The sequence below is a fragment of the Cervus canadensis genome, chromosome 29 (genome assembly GCF_019320065.1).
Source record: "Cervus canadensis isolate Bull #8, Minnesota chromosome 29, ASM1932006v1, whole genome shotgun sequence".
In the NCBI taxonomy this organism is placed as follows: Eukaryota; Metazoa; Chordata; class Mammalia; order Artiodactyla; family Cervidae; genus Cervus; species Cervus canadensis.
This window is the reverse complement of record NC_057414.1, coordinates 39,949,632-39,962,870: the sequence shown is the minus strand read 5'-3', so window position 1 is coordinate 39,962,870 and position 13,239 is coordinate 39,949,632. Positions and strand designations below refer to the sequence as shown.

The 13,239-nt window shown below is 49.2% G+C and overlaps 1 long non-coding RNA gene across 2 annotated transcripts; it reads right to left on the bottom strand.

Moving 5' to 3' along the window:
- Positions 1–1,523: 1,523 nt before the first annotated feature.
- Positions 1,524–13,196, bottom strand: LOC122431335. Of its 2 annotated transcripts, XR_006266483.1 has the most exons (4): positions 12,944–13,196; positions 9,359–9,463; positions 2,454–3,135; positions 1,524–2,335 (listed from the first exon to the last, which is right to left on the bottom strand). It is a non-coding gene; the product is annotated as an uncharacterized LOC122431335 (long non-coding RNA). The 2 variants fall into 2 exon arrangements; XR_006266482.1 differs by lacking the exon at positions 1,524–2,335 and having other exon boundaries at positions 2,348–3,135.
- Positions 13,197–13,239: the final 43 nt, after the last annotated feature.

Genomic DNA, 13,239 nt, shown 5'->3' with positions numbered 1-13,239 from the left:
CTGGCCCGTCCCTGAATCCCAATATTGGGTTCTGGGTGTCCCAGTATCCCGCGTGATGGTGAAGGCGCTGGGGCTTGGGTAGGACAGGCTCGGGATTTCATCTTGGCCGATCTCCTCGGTGGAGGCGCACACCCTCTCTGAATCTCTCGGGTAGAGAGTTTGGTAATCTAGGGCCGTGGCGTGGGATCGTTCACATTCGTGCAGTAGAGTTTTTAGCTCTTAATGAAGGGGCTCTGCCTGCGTTATTCGGAGGTAAGGGGATGAAGGAAACAAAACACCTCACTGAGCTGCTTGATCACCTGGCGGGCGGCGGCGGCCTGGGTGGTCCTTAAAATCGCTGCCCTCTTGCGAAAGGCTGGACAGGTACCCGCAGAGAAACAGAAAGGGCTAGAGGGTCAGAGAGAAATGATTTCGCTCTGGGCCAGTGTGTGGTTCACGGAACAAAGGCCCCGTATGTCTGGGGTCTAGAGGGAGCTTGGGTGAGGGTCTTGGGAACTGCTGTGCCCGCCCCACCTCCTCACCCCCAGCTGGGTAATGCCATCCCTTCCTTGTGTTTTAGCTGCCCTTTATGCTAATAGGTTGTCACAGGGTCCTCTTCCATCCCAGCTGTGTGACCCCCTTCTCAGACACTGCAGCCTAGGTCGCTGCAGATAGCATGCCTCCCTTGATAACCCCCTCCCTTGCTTGGCCCTTGGGAAGCTTTTAGACTGGGGATCAGGGCCTGCGTGACAGGCCTACTTTCCCATCTGTTCTTTGCCTGTTCTCCCCCTTCAGCACCAAACTCCAGGCGTACTCTCCTGTCTGTTCCTTGAGCTTGGTGGGCTCCTTTACTTTGGGCCTGCCTGCAAGATGTTGCCTCTGCTGGCATCCCCCTGCCACCGATTCTGCCAGGTCTTGCAGGCTGATAAGAGCTGTCAAGGTTCTCTGGCGACTTGCTTGCAAGCAGCTCACTCATTTCTGTCCCCTAATTTATTTTCTTACACTACTCCATGGGGCACACATGTGTCCAATTACAGCAGCAACTTTGCTGCTGTAAATATCCATTGCATATTTTGTAGGGCCTACAAGGGCCTTATGTCTGTTTTCGTTTATATCCTTGTCTTTCCAGGTACTTTATACAGTGTCTTGCACCTAGCTTAATTAATCAAATATGCCCTGTAGTGTTTTAGGTATGATTGTGGGCCCTGGGAAATGCAGTGAGGAATAAAAAAATCACTTGTTTTGTAGTGCTCATTTTAGTGAGAGAGATAAGCTTAAAAAAAAAAAAGTTTGCATGTAGAATCTGCAGTAGAGACAGAGCACTGGGCAAGTGGGTAGTGTTGCATTTTCAGCAGGGGGACCAGATCAGACTCCAGTGAGAAGCTAATACTTGAGAAAAACCTAAGGAAGTGAAAGAGTGAGATTCATGGAACTCCTAGGGAAGAAGCTTGCCAGTCAGAGGAAAGGTCAAATGCAAAGGCCTTGGGTGGCCAGAATGGCAGGGGTAGGAAGGAGGGGGGACTAGAGGAACTAGGGGTGGGAAGGAGACCCTGCAGTATGAGACGCCATTGTGTTCACTTTGGAACATGCTAGCAGATTTTAAGCAGGAAAGTGATATGATCTGACAGTTTTATCAGGATCCCCCTTACTGCTATATCAGTGAAGAGGATGAAAGCCAGGGGGACCTCCTAGTTGGCAGTGGCAGGATTCCAGGAGAGCTGTGATGGTGCGGTGGGCCAGGTGGGAGCAGAATTTGGGTAAGAAAAGTGGGATTAGGAATGCGTTTTGGAGGTGCTGACAGGGTCTGTTCATGTATTGGATGCAGGGCATGAAGGAAGGAGGTTAACTCCAAGGCGTTTGCCCGCCAACCTGCTAAGTTGAATCTGTCAACGAGAGCTTGCCTTTCTTGGCACTGTGCCCAGACCACCATACTCCTGCCGGTCTCAATGCTGCCCCCCAGCCCGGCTTGTCCTCCACCGCTGGAGGCCCTTTGAGGCCTTCCATCATCTCCCCCACAGCCTCTCTCCAGGCTTCCCTGTCGTCCCTCCTTCTCTGTGACCTGGCCTCTGCTGTCTCACATCCTGCTTGTACGGTTGTGCGTGTGGCGCACTGCTCTGGGCCCAGGGGCTCAGGAGTGAGCAGGGCAGGCCTCAGCTGCAGCTCTGCACTGGTGAACCTTGTCTTCCAGTGGGGCAGACAGGTGGGGCTGTAACTCACCAGCTGTGTGACTTTTGGCAATCTGCTTAAGCTCTCCATGCTTCAGTTGCTTTCATTTTAAAACGTGGATCGACAGGTTTCCGTGTCAGAGTAGTGAGTATTGAATGATTTCATATTTATAAAGCACTGACAACAGGGCCTGATGACAGAATAAGTACCATAAACATTTGTTAAATAAAAGTAAATACACAAACAAAGGTAATTCTGGAGTGGTGAATGCTATATAAAGAAAACAAAAAGTAAAAATAAAGAGTTACCAGGGAGGCAGGGAAGGAAGGAGTGCCTAGCAGTTGGTGGTTAGTAAAATCCCCAAGCCACGGACAGAGTTCAAGACAGGGCAATAGGAAGTGCAAAGGCCCTGAGGCTGAAACAAATCTGGAATTTTCCAGGAATCCAAGGAAGGCTTTGCTATGCTCTCGTATCCTTGTCTGTAAATGGAAAAGACATGCCAATGATTTCCCAAGGTCACAATGAGAATTAAACAAAATTAACTCATGCTTGTTTTCTCAGACCTGAAACATGAAACTTGGAGAGCCCTCTTTCAGAAAAGAAAAATAAAATACAGTAAAAAAAAAAAAAATAAAGGAGTATAGAACTTTAGAACGGGTGCAAATGAGGGACCCTGAGGTCCTTATGCAGTGTCATGGTAAAGCCACTTCAGAACATTAACATTTCCACCAATTCAGGCTTCAAATTTCTCGGTGAACTCAGGTCTCCCCCTGGGGTACAGGAGGCAGTGATGGGGGCCAGCTGGCCAGGGTCCCCTTCCCCAGGTCCCTGGAACTCAAGCAGAAGCTCCACCACAGCAAGCGTCCTGGCCCTTGATGACAATGCCCGATGCTTCAGTGACTCATGCTGCTATTTTTGGTGCTGCTGCTCTCAAGGTGGGGAGCAAGATGGCAAGGGCTGAATCTGGAGTCAACGCTGAGCCTGTAAATCCTGCAGCAAACGAGAGACAGAAGGAGTCACCGCGTACAACCAAATTCTCTGCAGAGCAAATTCTTAGTTTTAAAGTTCTCCCAGAGGACTTGCCTGGTGGTGCTGGGGTTAAGATACCACGCTTTCAGTGCAGTTCGAGCTGGTTCCGTCCCTGGTGGCAAACCTAAGATACCACATACCGTGAGGCACAGCCAACAAAAAAGTTCTCCCAGTATCAGAAAAAGAAAGCAGCTGGAGGTCAGGAAGCTTAGACATGGGAGTGAGGAGTGGGTGTCAGGGGTAGGTCTCGGCTCAGAATTCTGGGGTCTATAGAACATGGAAGTCTTATTTTTATAAGAACTTTCACTGTTGGAGTGGAAACTTAACCTTGAGTTTCCTTCTCCACGGGAGAGTAAAGTTCCATTCTGGGTTCTGAGAAATTCCTAAAGAATATTTTCATTTCCCATTTGACTGAGTGATTCCTACTTTCAGCTACCCACTAACACAAGTCCTGAATAGCAGGAAAAGCGTGGGGAGAATAAAGTGCTATAGAGTTCTGCTCAATTCAGTGAACTCATAGAGCCAGGAATTGTGCCAGACACTTCAAGGAATAAAACGATGGTAATTATTATCTAATAAGTATTCATCAGAGAGCTCCAGAGCCCAGTCCTGGACCTTGCTGTCCACGGGCCATCCCAGGGTGATCTCCGCCAGCCTCGTGGTTATAAATACCATCTTGGATGACTCCCACGTTTCTATCTTCAGATCAGATCTGTTCCCAAGTTCCAGACTTGTCTACCCAGCTGCCTCCTCAACGTCTCTGCTTGGATGGCAAATGGACTTCAAAATGTGTTCAAATCGGAGCTCGCAATATACTCCCCTGAAACTGTTCTTCCCTTGACTTCCCTTTCATCAGTGGCCTCGCTATCTTTGGGCTGGTTCACGCTGAAAATGTTGGAGGTGTCCTTGACTCCAGTCTTTTATAGCCATGTCCATTTCAGCAAAGTTCATCAGGGTTCGACAGGGACCCTTCTGCAAGTCCCCATCCATCTCCTGGCTTTGGGAAGGGGAAGGGAATGTTGGCTCCCTGAGCAGGTAGGTGGCCAGAGGCAGAAGGGACTGCTGGCCGGGGCTCCCAGGTCATATCCAGACCTCCCACATGGTCTGCTTCCAGAGATGCTGCTTCCAGTGGACGGGGCCTGTCATCCACGGCTGTGTGGGCACTCAGGCCTAGGACCTAGTCCATACCTGTAAGTTTGGTGAATGAGTAAACGGAGCTGATCATCTGGTCTACTCCCTCATGGGGCCCTCAGTCCCTCCCAGGGAGGCTCTTTGGCCTTCCCCATCTCTAGACTTCCTTGCTCCTGATTCTGTTCAACCTTCTCTGGGTCAGGTGGTTGGGTCTTCAGATTCAAACGTCCCAGTCCCACTATTTTCTTTCCAACATCTGCTTATTGAGAAATACCAAGTGCTGCAGAGTGTGAGCGTGGGGAAACCAGCCCTGTCATATCCTACTGATGGGAAGTCACACTAAGTAACATCTATTTAAAGTACAGAAAGCAACTCCAGGCTTACAGATTTCTTCCACCTGGGCCTAGCCTGATGGCACAAGGAAGTATTTTGTTGTTCAGTCACCAAGACCCTCTTTGCGACCCCCCTGGACTGTAGCACACTAGGCTTCCCTGTCCCCCACCATCTCCCAGAGATTGCCCAAGTTCTTGTCCATTGAATCAGTGATGCCATCCAATCATCTCATCCTCTGTCACCCCCTTCTCCTCCTGCCCTCAGTCTTTCCCAGTATCAGGGTCTTTGCCAGCGAGTCAGCTGTTCACATCAGGTGGCCAAAATATTGGAGCTTCAGCTTCAGCATCAGTCCTTCCAATGAGTATTCAGGGTTGATTTCCTTTAGAATGGGCTTCCCTGGTAGCTCAGCTGGTAAAGAATTCGCCTGCAAAGTAGGAGACCCCAGTTTGATTCCTGGGTTGGGAAGATCCACTGGAGAAAGGATAGACTACTCCCAGTATACTTGGGCTTACTTGGTGACTCAGCTGGTAAAGAATCCAAATACAATGCAGGAGACCTGGGTTTGATCCCTGGGTTGGGAAGATCCCCTGGAGAAGGGAAAGGCTACCCACTCCAGTATTCTGGCCTGAATTCCATGGACTATCCATGGGTGGCAAAGAGTTGGACTCGACTGAGCAACTTTCACTCCTTTAGGATTGACTGGTTGGATCTCCTTGCAGTCCAGGGGACTCTCAAGAGTCTTCTCCAGAAGCACCACAGTTTGAAAGCATCAATCCTTCAGCGCTCAGCCTTCTTTATGGTATGGTCCTATTTGTGATGGCAAAGGGAACAGCACCTGACCCCACATACACCCGTGGAGGATACCAGGAACCACAGTGTTGCATCCCTAGGATGGAGTATTAGCCGTGTTCAAAAGAACACTCTGGTGGATACTGACATGAGAATATGCCCATGATGTACTGTGGAATGATGGAAGTTAGTCATGGAGCAGTGTGTATGAGGAAAAAAAAGGTGTATATCTTCATATACATGGGATGTGTACGGGAAAATTCTAAACAGATACACAGCTAGCTACTTAAGTTGTTGCTCCTGTGGATGGGGAATAGGAAGGGGTGCTGGATTCGTTTGGTAGGGCTGCCATAACTAAATACTGCAGATTTGGTGGCTTGAACCACAGAAATTTTCTCACAGTTCTGGAAGCCCAAGTTCAAGGTGCTGGCAGACCTGGCTTTTCCTGAGGTCCCTCCCCTTCACCTGCAGACGGCTGTCTTCTCACTGTTTCCTCACATGGTCTTTCCTCTGTGCAAGCATGCATTCCGGGTGTATGTCCAACTTTCCTTTCTTTTTGGCTGCACCACGTGGCTTGTGGGATCTCAGTTCCCCAACCAGGGGTTGAACCTGGGCCAAGGCAGTGAAAGCCCAGAATCCTAACCACTAGGCTACCAGGGAACTCCCAAACTTGCCTGCTCTGATAAGGACACAATCAGATTGGATCAGGGCCCACCCTAAGGGTCTCATTTTAATTTCACCACCCCTTTAAAAACTGTCTCCAAATACTGTCTCATTGTGAGGTATTGAGCGTTGGGAATTTAAAATGTGAATTTGGAGAGGGGACACAATTCAGCCTAAAACAGGGGTTTTCAATTTTTATTATGGTGTTAAAATTTGTTACAACGAACACTACTATTGGAGGGTTTTGTATATTTCAAGACAAATGTCCCCAGAGCACCCACCCCTTTCCGGGCCTTCTCTGAAGTTAGAGGGGGACAGCCAATGCCCTCCCCCAGCCAGCTCCAGGACTCCAGCTCCAAGGCTCTCTGAGGCCTGTCCCTGAGGAAGACAGGGTGAGCCCCTCTGGATCACTGGACAGGTCCTCAGACCCACCCTGAGAGGAGGCAGATGGAGAGGCCTCTGCCATGCAGGCCTATAGTTTATAGGTACACACTTTGGACGTTTAATACCTTGTAACCCATCCTTCCCCTTCACACCTCTCAACAGAATAACTATACAATATTGGCCACTGAAGCAGATAGTAAAATGAAACTAGGCAGGTGATAAAATATGAAGACCGCATGACAACCTGGTTGAAGGGAGGTGCAAAATTGTGATCACACAGCAAAGATGTTAGGGGATCCGGGAGGTGTAGGGGTTCATCTACCTGAATGATGCAGTATAAAGAAGAAAGATGGCGGGGTGAGATGGGGTAGGGCAAAAACAGTAACGCACTGGGCTTTAAAATCAAGCTTCGGGAGAGGCGTGCGCTGCCTTGGAGGTCTATTTACATCTGGCAGTTCTCCTGGGTCCTGCTCTGGTCTTAAATCTCAGACCAGAAGGAGGAAACTCTCTCACTGTTCTGTGGTCCTGCACCTTGCTGCACGTTCAGCCCTGCTGAGATGGGTACTCTGACCCTCTGGGTAGCTTTACAATCCTGCATGGGGTCGAAGCCAGGAAAGCAAACCCAGAATCTTGGTGCCAGTTTAGGAAGTTTTGTCATCACTGTGCAAATACCCAAGTGTTTATTAAGTGTTTTGAAACACTTTCGTCAACCTGCCCTATTTGATTTGTGATTCTCATCAGAGAGGAATGGGTGGGAGACAGCCTGCAGTGATGACTGTAATAGTGCCCCCCTGTAACCCCAGTGTTCCTGCCTGGACAATCCCATGGATAGAGGAGCCTGGCAGGCTACAGTCTATGGGGTCGCAAGAGTCGGACACGACTGGGCGACTAAGCACACATCCCAGTGTGCCCACCCTGACAATGGGGTTTGGCTGCTGCTCCCATGAGGACGTGAAGTCTGTTTCTCCACTTCTTGGATTCTGGGCTGGTCCTGTGATGTGTGTTGAATGCTGCGACCGTGCGAATTCTGTGTGACAGAATGTGATGTCAGCGAGGCAGTATGACTTCTGAGTCGGGTCGCAGGAGGCATTTTGCAGCCTCTGCTGTGGTCCTCTAGGAGCAGGGCCTTGAGACCAGTGTGCTGTGAAGGTGCCCAGTCTGGCCTAGTGGAGGCCAAGTGGGGCAAAACCAAGGGAACTTGCTGACCGCTAGCACCAACTGCCAGTCACATGAGTGACCCAGGCAAGACCAGCAGATGAACCTTCCTGCTTATCCTAGCCCAGACTGCTGATTCAAAGGCCTGGTTGTTATTTTAAGGCAGTAAGTTTTCAGTGGTTTATTGAGGCAGCAAAAGATAACTGAGACAGTATATAAAAGAATCTAAGTTCATAAACAGCGTTTGAATATTTAAGAGAACTGATTTACCATATTTATAAGTTTAATCTATTAGTGGATAAAAACTGCTAACTGATTAGGAAAAAATATGCTTGGCTTGGGAGGGGGGAATAAAGTGGGAGATGAAGTCCTCTTTACCCTCTACTCCCTCCTTGTTTGTAAAGAAAAAAAGAACAAAAAATAAAAAATATGCTTGTTAGATGTATGAGTCTCTTATGCTGAGTATGAGGCGTTTGAGAGGACCAGCTATTTCAACTCTGTAAAATGTAGTTTAAAATCTATTAGGGAATTTAATTACCTATGTTTGTAATTGGCATTCATTTTTAGAATTTAATCTGTTGAACCTGTGAGTTAATTAAATATTCATCAAAGACTAAGTGAAAGTAATTATTCTTATTTTAACAAAAAAATTAGATTTATAAATAGAAAACTAGATTTGCAAGTTGCATTTGGATGCTTAAGAAAAGCTAGTTCTTTTAATTTATAAGTTTAATAAATACAATATTCATTTAAACACAAGCAGCAGTAGGTAGCTTTTCTCTGCATGAAAGCCCCTTCTCCAACATTAAAAGTCCTCAACAGACAACACCAGGTGTTAGCCCCCCACTGGAAGAGTCTGCATTCCAGACAAGTGCATGCCTTTGCTTCTGTGAGTCCCTGGGCCTGGAATGCTCTCAACACACACACAAATCTTTGGTACTTGGCAAGATTTTACCTTGTCTTTCTTTTTTTAAAAAATAGTAACATTTATTTTTGACTGTGCTGGGTCTTCCTTGCTGCGCAGGCTTTTCTTCAGCTGTGAGCTGGGGCAACTCTCTAGGTATGGGGCAGAGGCTTCACTGTGGTGGCTTCTCTTGTTGGGGAGCACGGGCTCTTGTGCACACGGGCCTCAGTAGTTGTGGTGCGCGGGCTCTAGAGCTCAGGCTCAGTAGTTGTGGCACCTGGGCTTAGTTGCTCTGAGGCAACTCAGGTCTTCCCGGATCAGGGATTGAACCCACATCTCCTGCGTTGGCAGGTGGATTCTTTACCAATGAGCCACCACCAGGGAAGTCTCAGATTTTACCTTTCTAAAAGGTCCAGCTGAAACTCTGTGACAAGGTCCTTCCTTGCCAAGTCAGAATCACACTTCCCTGCCTAGACCCATCCAGGCCGCTTTTAGACCAAACCCTGGTGGACTGTCGGCTGGGACGTTCTCTATCCTGGCTGCCGTGTGAGAACAGAGCTGAAGCCGAGCAAAAAGAAACAGAAGACTAGTTCCGATGCCCAAGGTGTCTGGGGTGCTTCTGGGGGCTGGCTGTGGGGGACGTGGGTTTCCGGCTCTGTGCAGAAGGCAGCCTCCTCATGGGCACTGAGACTTTCCATGCCTGGGTCCCTGCCTCTCCTTGTTCTGCTCTCCAGACTGCTGGGAAGGGTGTAGTCTGCAGGATCATGCCCCTCCCAGCACCAAAGATGTCCACATCCTAATCCTTGGAGCATGTGAATGTATTACCTTACATGGCCAAGGGGCGTTAAGGTTGTAGATGCAACTGCTCCTCAGCAGACTTTCAATGGGACATCATCCTGGGTCATCCCATTCAGTGGAATCACAAGGGTCCTTAAAAACAGAAGGAAGCAGAAGAGAGTCAGAGTGAAAGGCCACCAAGGAAGACTGGTGAGATGCAACGTTGCAGGCTTTGAAGATGGAGGAAGGGGCCCACAAGCCAAAGAACATGGGCGGTCTCTGGCGGCTGGTGCAAACACCTTGTTTTTTTAGCCCAGTGAGACCGACTTCAGACTCCTATCCTACAGAACTTTAAGGAAATGAATTCTGTTTATTCTTTAAGCTGCTAAATTTATGGGAATTTGTTAAAGCAACAATAGGACTGATACACAGGTTCACCCACAGGCGTCAGTGCTTGAACCAGTGACATCTGTGTGATCACTTTCCAGACCACAGATGGGAACCAAACAACCTGGACTCAAGCTGGGCCTCTGACCCCCACAGGCCATGTTGACCTTGGGCCAGTCCAGGCTTCTCATCTAACCCTGGGGCACTGCGCGGCAGCACTTACTGAGTTTATAGAAGTAGAGCAAATGGGTGTAGAGGGCTTAGCTTGCCGCCAGCTGAGACCTAGTCCCCTATGAGTGGCTGCCATCCTGCAGGCAGTTGGCAAGGCCCTTCTGGCACTATTAAGTTCTTGGAGAAGCAGCAAGTTGGGAGATGACCTCAGGCCTGGGAGCCTGACACCTGCATCCTGAGCTCATCTTGCTGAACTTTTTTGGGAAAGGCGCAGGTCTTGCTGGTGGTCCTGGAGTGTTGGGGGCCCTCAGCCCTTCCTTCAGGTCCCCTGGCTTCTGATTTACTCTCTGCCCACAGGTCTCCCTCTGACCCACTCAGGCACAGCAGTGGTGCCAACTGCATCTGCAGAAGGGTTCGGTGCTCCTCCTCACAGCCCTGTGAAGAGTTATTGCCACACTCAGGGCCAGAGAGGCCTGGAACACAGGGTGGGTCTGTAAGCAGTCAGACCTGAGCACTGACTTCTTAATTTACAGCTCAAGAAGCAAGTCACAGGGGGCCAGTGTAGCCCAGTAAGAAAGAGCAAAGTTGGTACTAAAATCTTCTTAGAAATCCTGGCTCTTTGTTCCAGGTTATAAAAATATCCACTATGGGGAGTTCCCTGGAAGTCCATCAGTTCAGTTCAGTTCAGTTCAGTCGCTCAATCGTGACCAACTCTTTGCGACCCCATGGACTGCAGCACACCAGGCTTCCCTCTCCGTCACCAACTCCCAGAGCTTGCTCAAACTCATGTCCATCCAGTTGGTGATGCCATGCAACCATCTCATCCTGTCATCCCCTTCTCCTCCTGCCTTCAACCTTTCCCGACATCAGGGTCTTTTCCAGTGAGTCAGTCCTTCCCATCAGGTAGCCAAAGGATTGGACCTTCAGCTTCAGCATCAGTCCTTCCGATGAATATTCAGGACTGATCTCCTTTAGGAAGGACTGGTTGGATCTCCTTGCAGTCCAAGGGACTCTCAAGAGTCTTCTCCAACACCACAGTTCAAAAGCGTCAATTCTCCGGCACTCGAGCTTTCTTTGTAGTCCAACTCTCACATCTGTATATGACTACTGGAAAAACCATAGGTTTGACTAGACCGACGTTTGTCAGGGAGGCAATGGCTCTGCTTTTTAATATGCTGTCTAGGTTTGTCATAGCTTTTCTTCCAAGGAGCAAGCGTCTTTTAATTTCCTGGCTGCAGTCACCACCTGCAATGATTTTGGCTGCTGCTGCTAAGTCGCTTCAGTCATGTCCAACTCTGTGCGACCCCATAGACGGCAGCCCACCAGGCTCCTCTGTCCCTGGGATTCTCCAGGCAAGAATACTGGAGTGGGTTGCCATTTCCTTCTCCAATGCATGCATGCATGCTAAGTCGCTTCAGTCGTGTCGGACTCTACACGACCCTATGGACAACAGCCCACCAGGCTCCTCTGTCCACAGGATTCTCTCGGCCAGAATACTGGAATGGGTGATTTTGGAGCCCAAGAAAATAAAGTCTGTCACTGTTTCCATTGTTTCCCCATCTATTTGCCTTGAAGTGATGGACTTCCGTCAAGGCTGTATATTGTCACCCTGCTTATTTAACTTATATGCAGAGTGAAGTGAAGTGAAATCGCTCAGTCGTGTCAGACTCTTTGTGACCCCATGGACTGTAGCCTACCACCCTCCTCCATCCATAGGATTTTCCAGCCAAGAGTACTGGAGTAGGTTGCTATTTCCTTCTCTAGAGGATCTTCCCCACCCAGGGATCGAACCCTGGTCTCCCACATTGTAGGCAGACGCTTTACTGTCTGAGACACCAGGGAAGTCCTACATGTAGAGTACATCATGCAAAATGCTGGGCTGGATGAAGCACAAGCTGGAATCAAGATTGCCGAGAAATATCAATAACCTCAGATACACAGATGACACCACCCTTATGGCAGAAAGCGAAAAAGAACTAAAGAGCCTCTTGATGAAAGTCAAAGAAAAAGTTGGCTTACAACTCAACATTCAGAGAATGAAGATCATGGCATCCGGTCCCATCACTTCACGGCAAAATCACTGCAGGTGGTGACTGACTGCAGCCAGGAAATTAAAAGACGCTTGCTCCTTGGAAGAAAAGCTATGACAAACCTAGACAGCATATTAAAAAGCAGAGCCATTGCCTCCCTGACAAACGTCGGTCTAGTCAAACCTATGGTTTTCCCAGTAGTCATATACAGATGTGAGAGTTGGACTACAAAGAAAGCTCGAGTGCCGCAGAATTGACGCTTTTGAACTGTGATGTTGGAGAAGACTCTTGAGAGTCCCTTGGACTGCAAGGAGATCCAACCAGTCCATCCTAAAGGAAATCAGTCCTGAATATTCATCGGAAGGACTGATGCTGAAGCTGAAGGTCCAATCCTTTGGCTACCTGATGGGAAGGACTGACTCACTGGAAAAGACCCTGATGTCGGGAAAGGTTGAAGGCAGGAGGAGAAGGGGATGACAGGATGAGATGGTTGCATGGCATCACCGACTGGATGGACATGAGTTTGAGCAAGCTCTGGGAGTTGGTGACGGAGAGGGAAGCCTGGTGTGCTGCAGTCCATGGGGTCGCAAAGAGTTGGACAGGACTGAGCGACTGAACTGAACTAGAAGTCCAGTGGTTAGGACTCTGCACTTTCACCGCCATGAGTCCAGAGTTCAGTCCCTGGTCTGGGAACTAAGATCCCGCAAGCCCTGGTCAAAAACAAGCCAAAAAAAAAAAAAGAAACCTATCATATTTTAAAATAATAAAATGTTATAGAAAGATATTAACATGTTTATGTTTAAAAAAATAACTTCATCTTAGAGTCTTTGTAAAAAAAATAGGAAAAATATAAAGAAAAACATCACCCCAATTCTTACACCGAGAACGCCACTTGGAACTCTCATTTTCTGTCTTCAAATTCCAGGACTTCTATCCTTGCCTCCCGAGTTGGTCTAGATTCGGTTCCAACCGAGGCCCCGCCCGCCCCTGGGGCTAAGAGGCAGAGGCTCAGCGGCCTGGGTAATAGTCGCTCAACCGGACCTACCCGTTCGCTTCACCTCCCCCCGGCCGGCGGGGATGCGCGGCTCCCGGGGACGGCGGGTAGGGTGGGGCCTGGGTGACCGAAGAGGAGTTAACGCCCGCCTCCGTGCACTCGGCTGGAGGGGCGGAGACGGAGACAGGGTCGGAGGCCAGAGGCGTCTCCCACCAGGAAGTTGGAGGTTGCCAGCTTCCAGCCCCGTGGGGAGGCGCACGGCGGGCGCGAGACCGTTCGTGAGCCGGGCTCCAGCGCTGTGCGACTCGGCTGGCTGGGCGGGGCGCGCACGTGTGTTTACCAGTGCG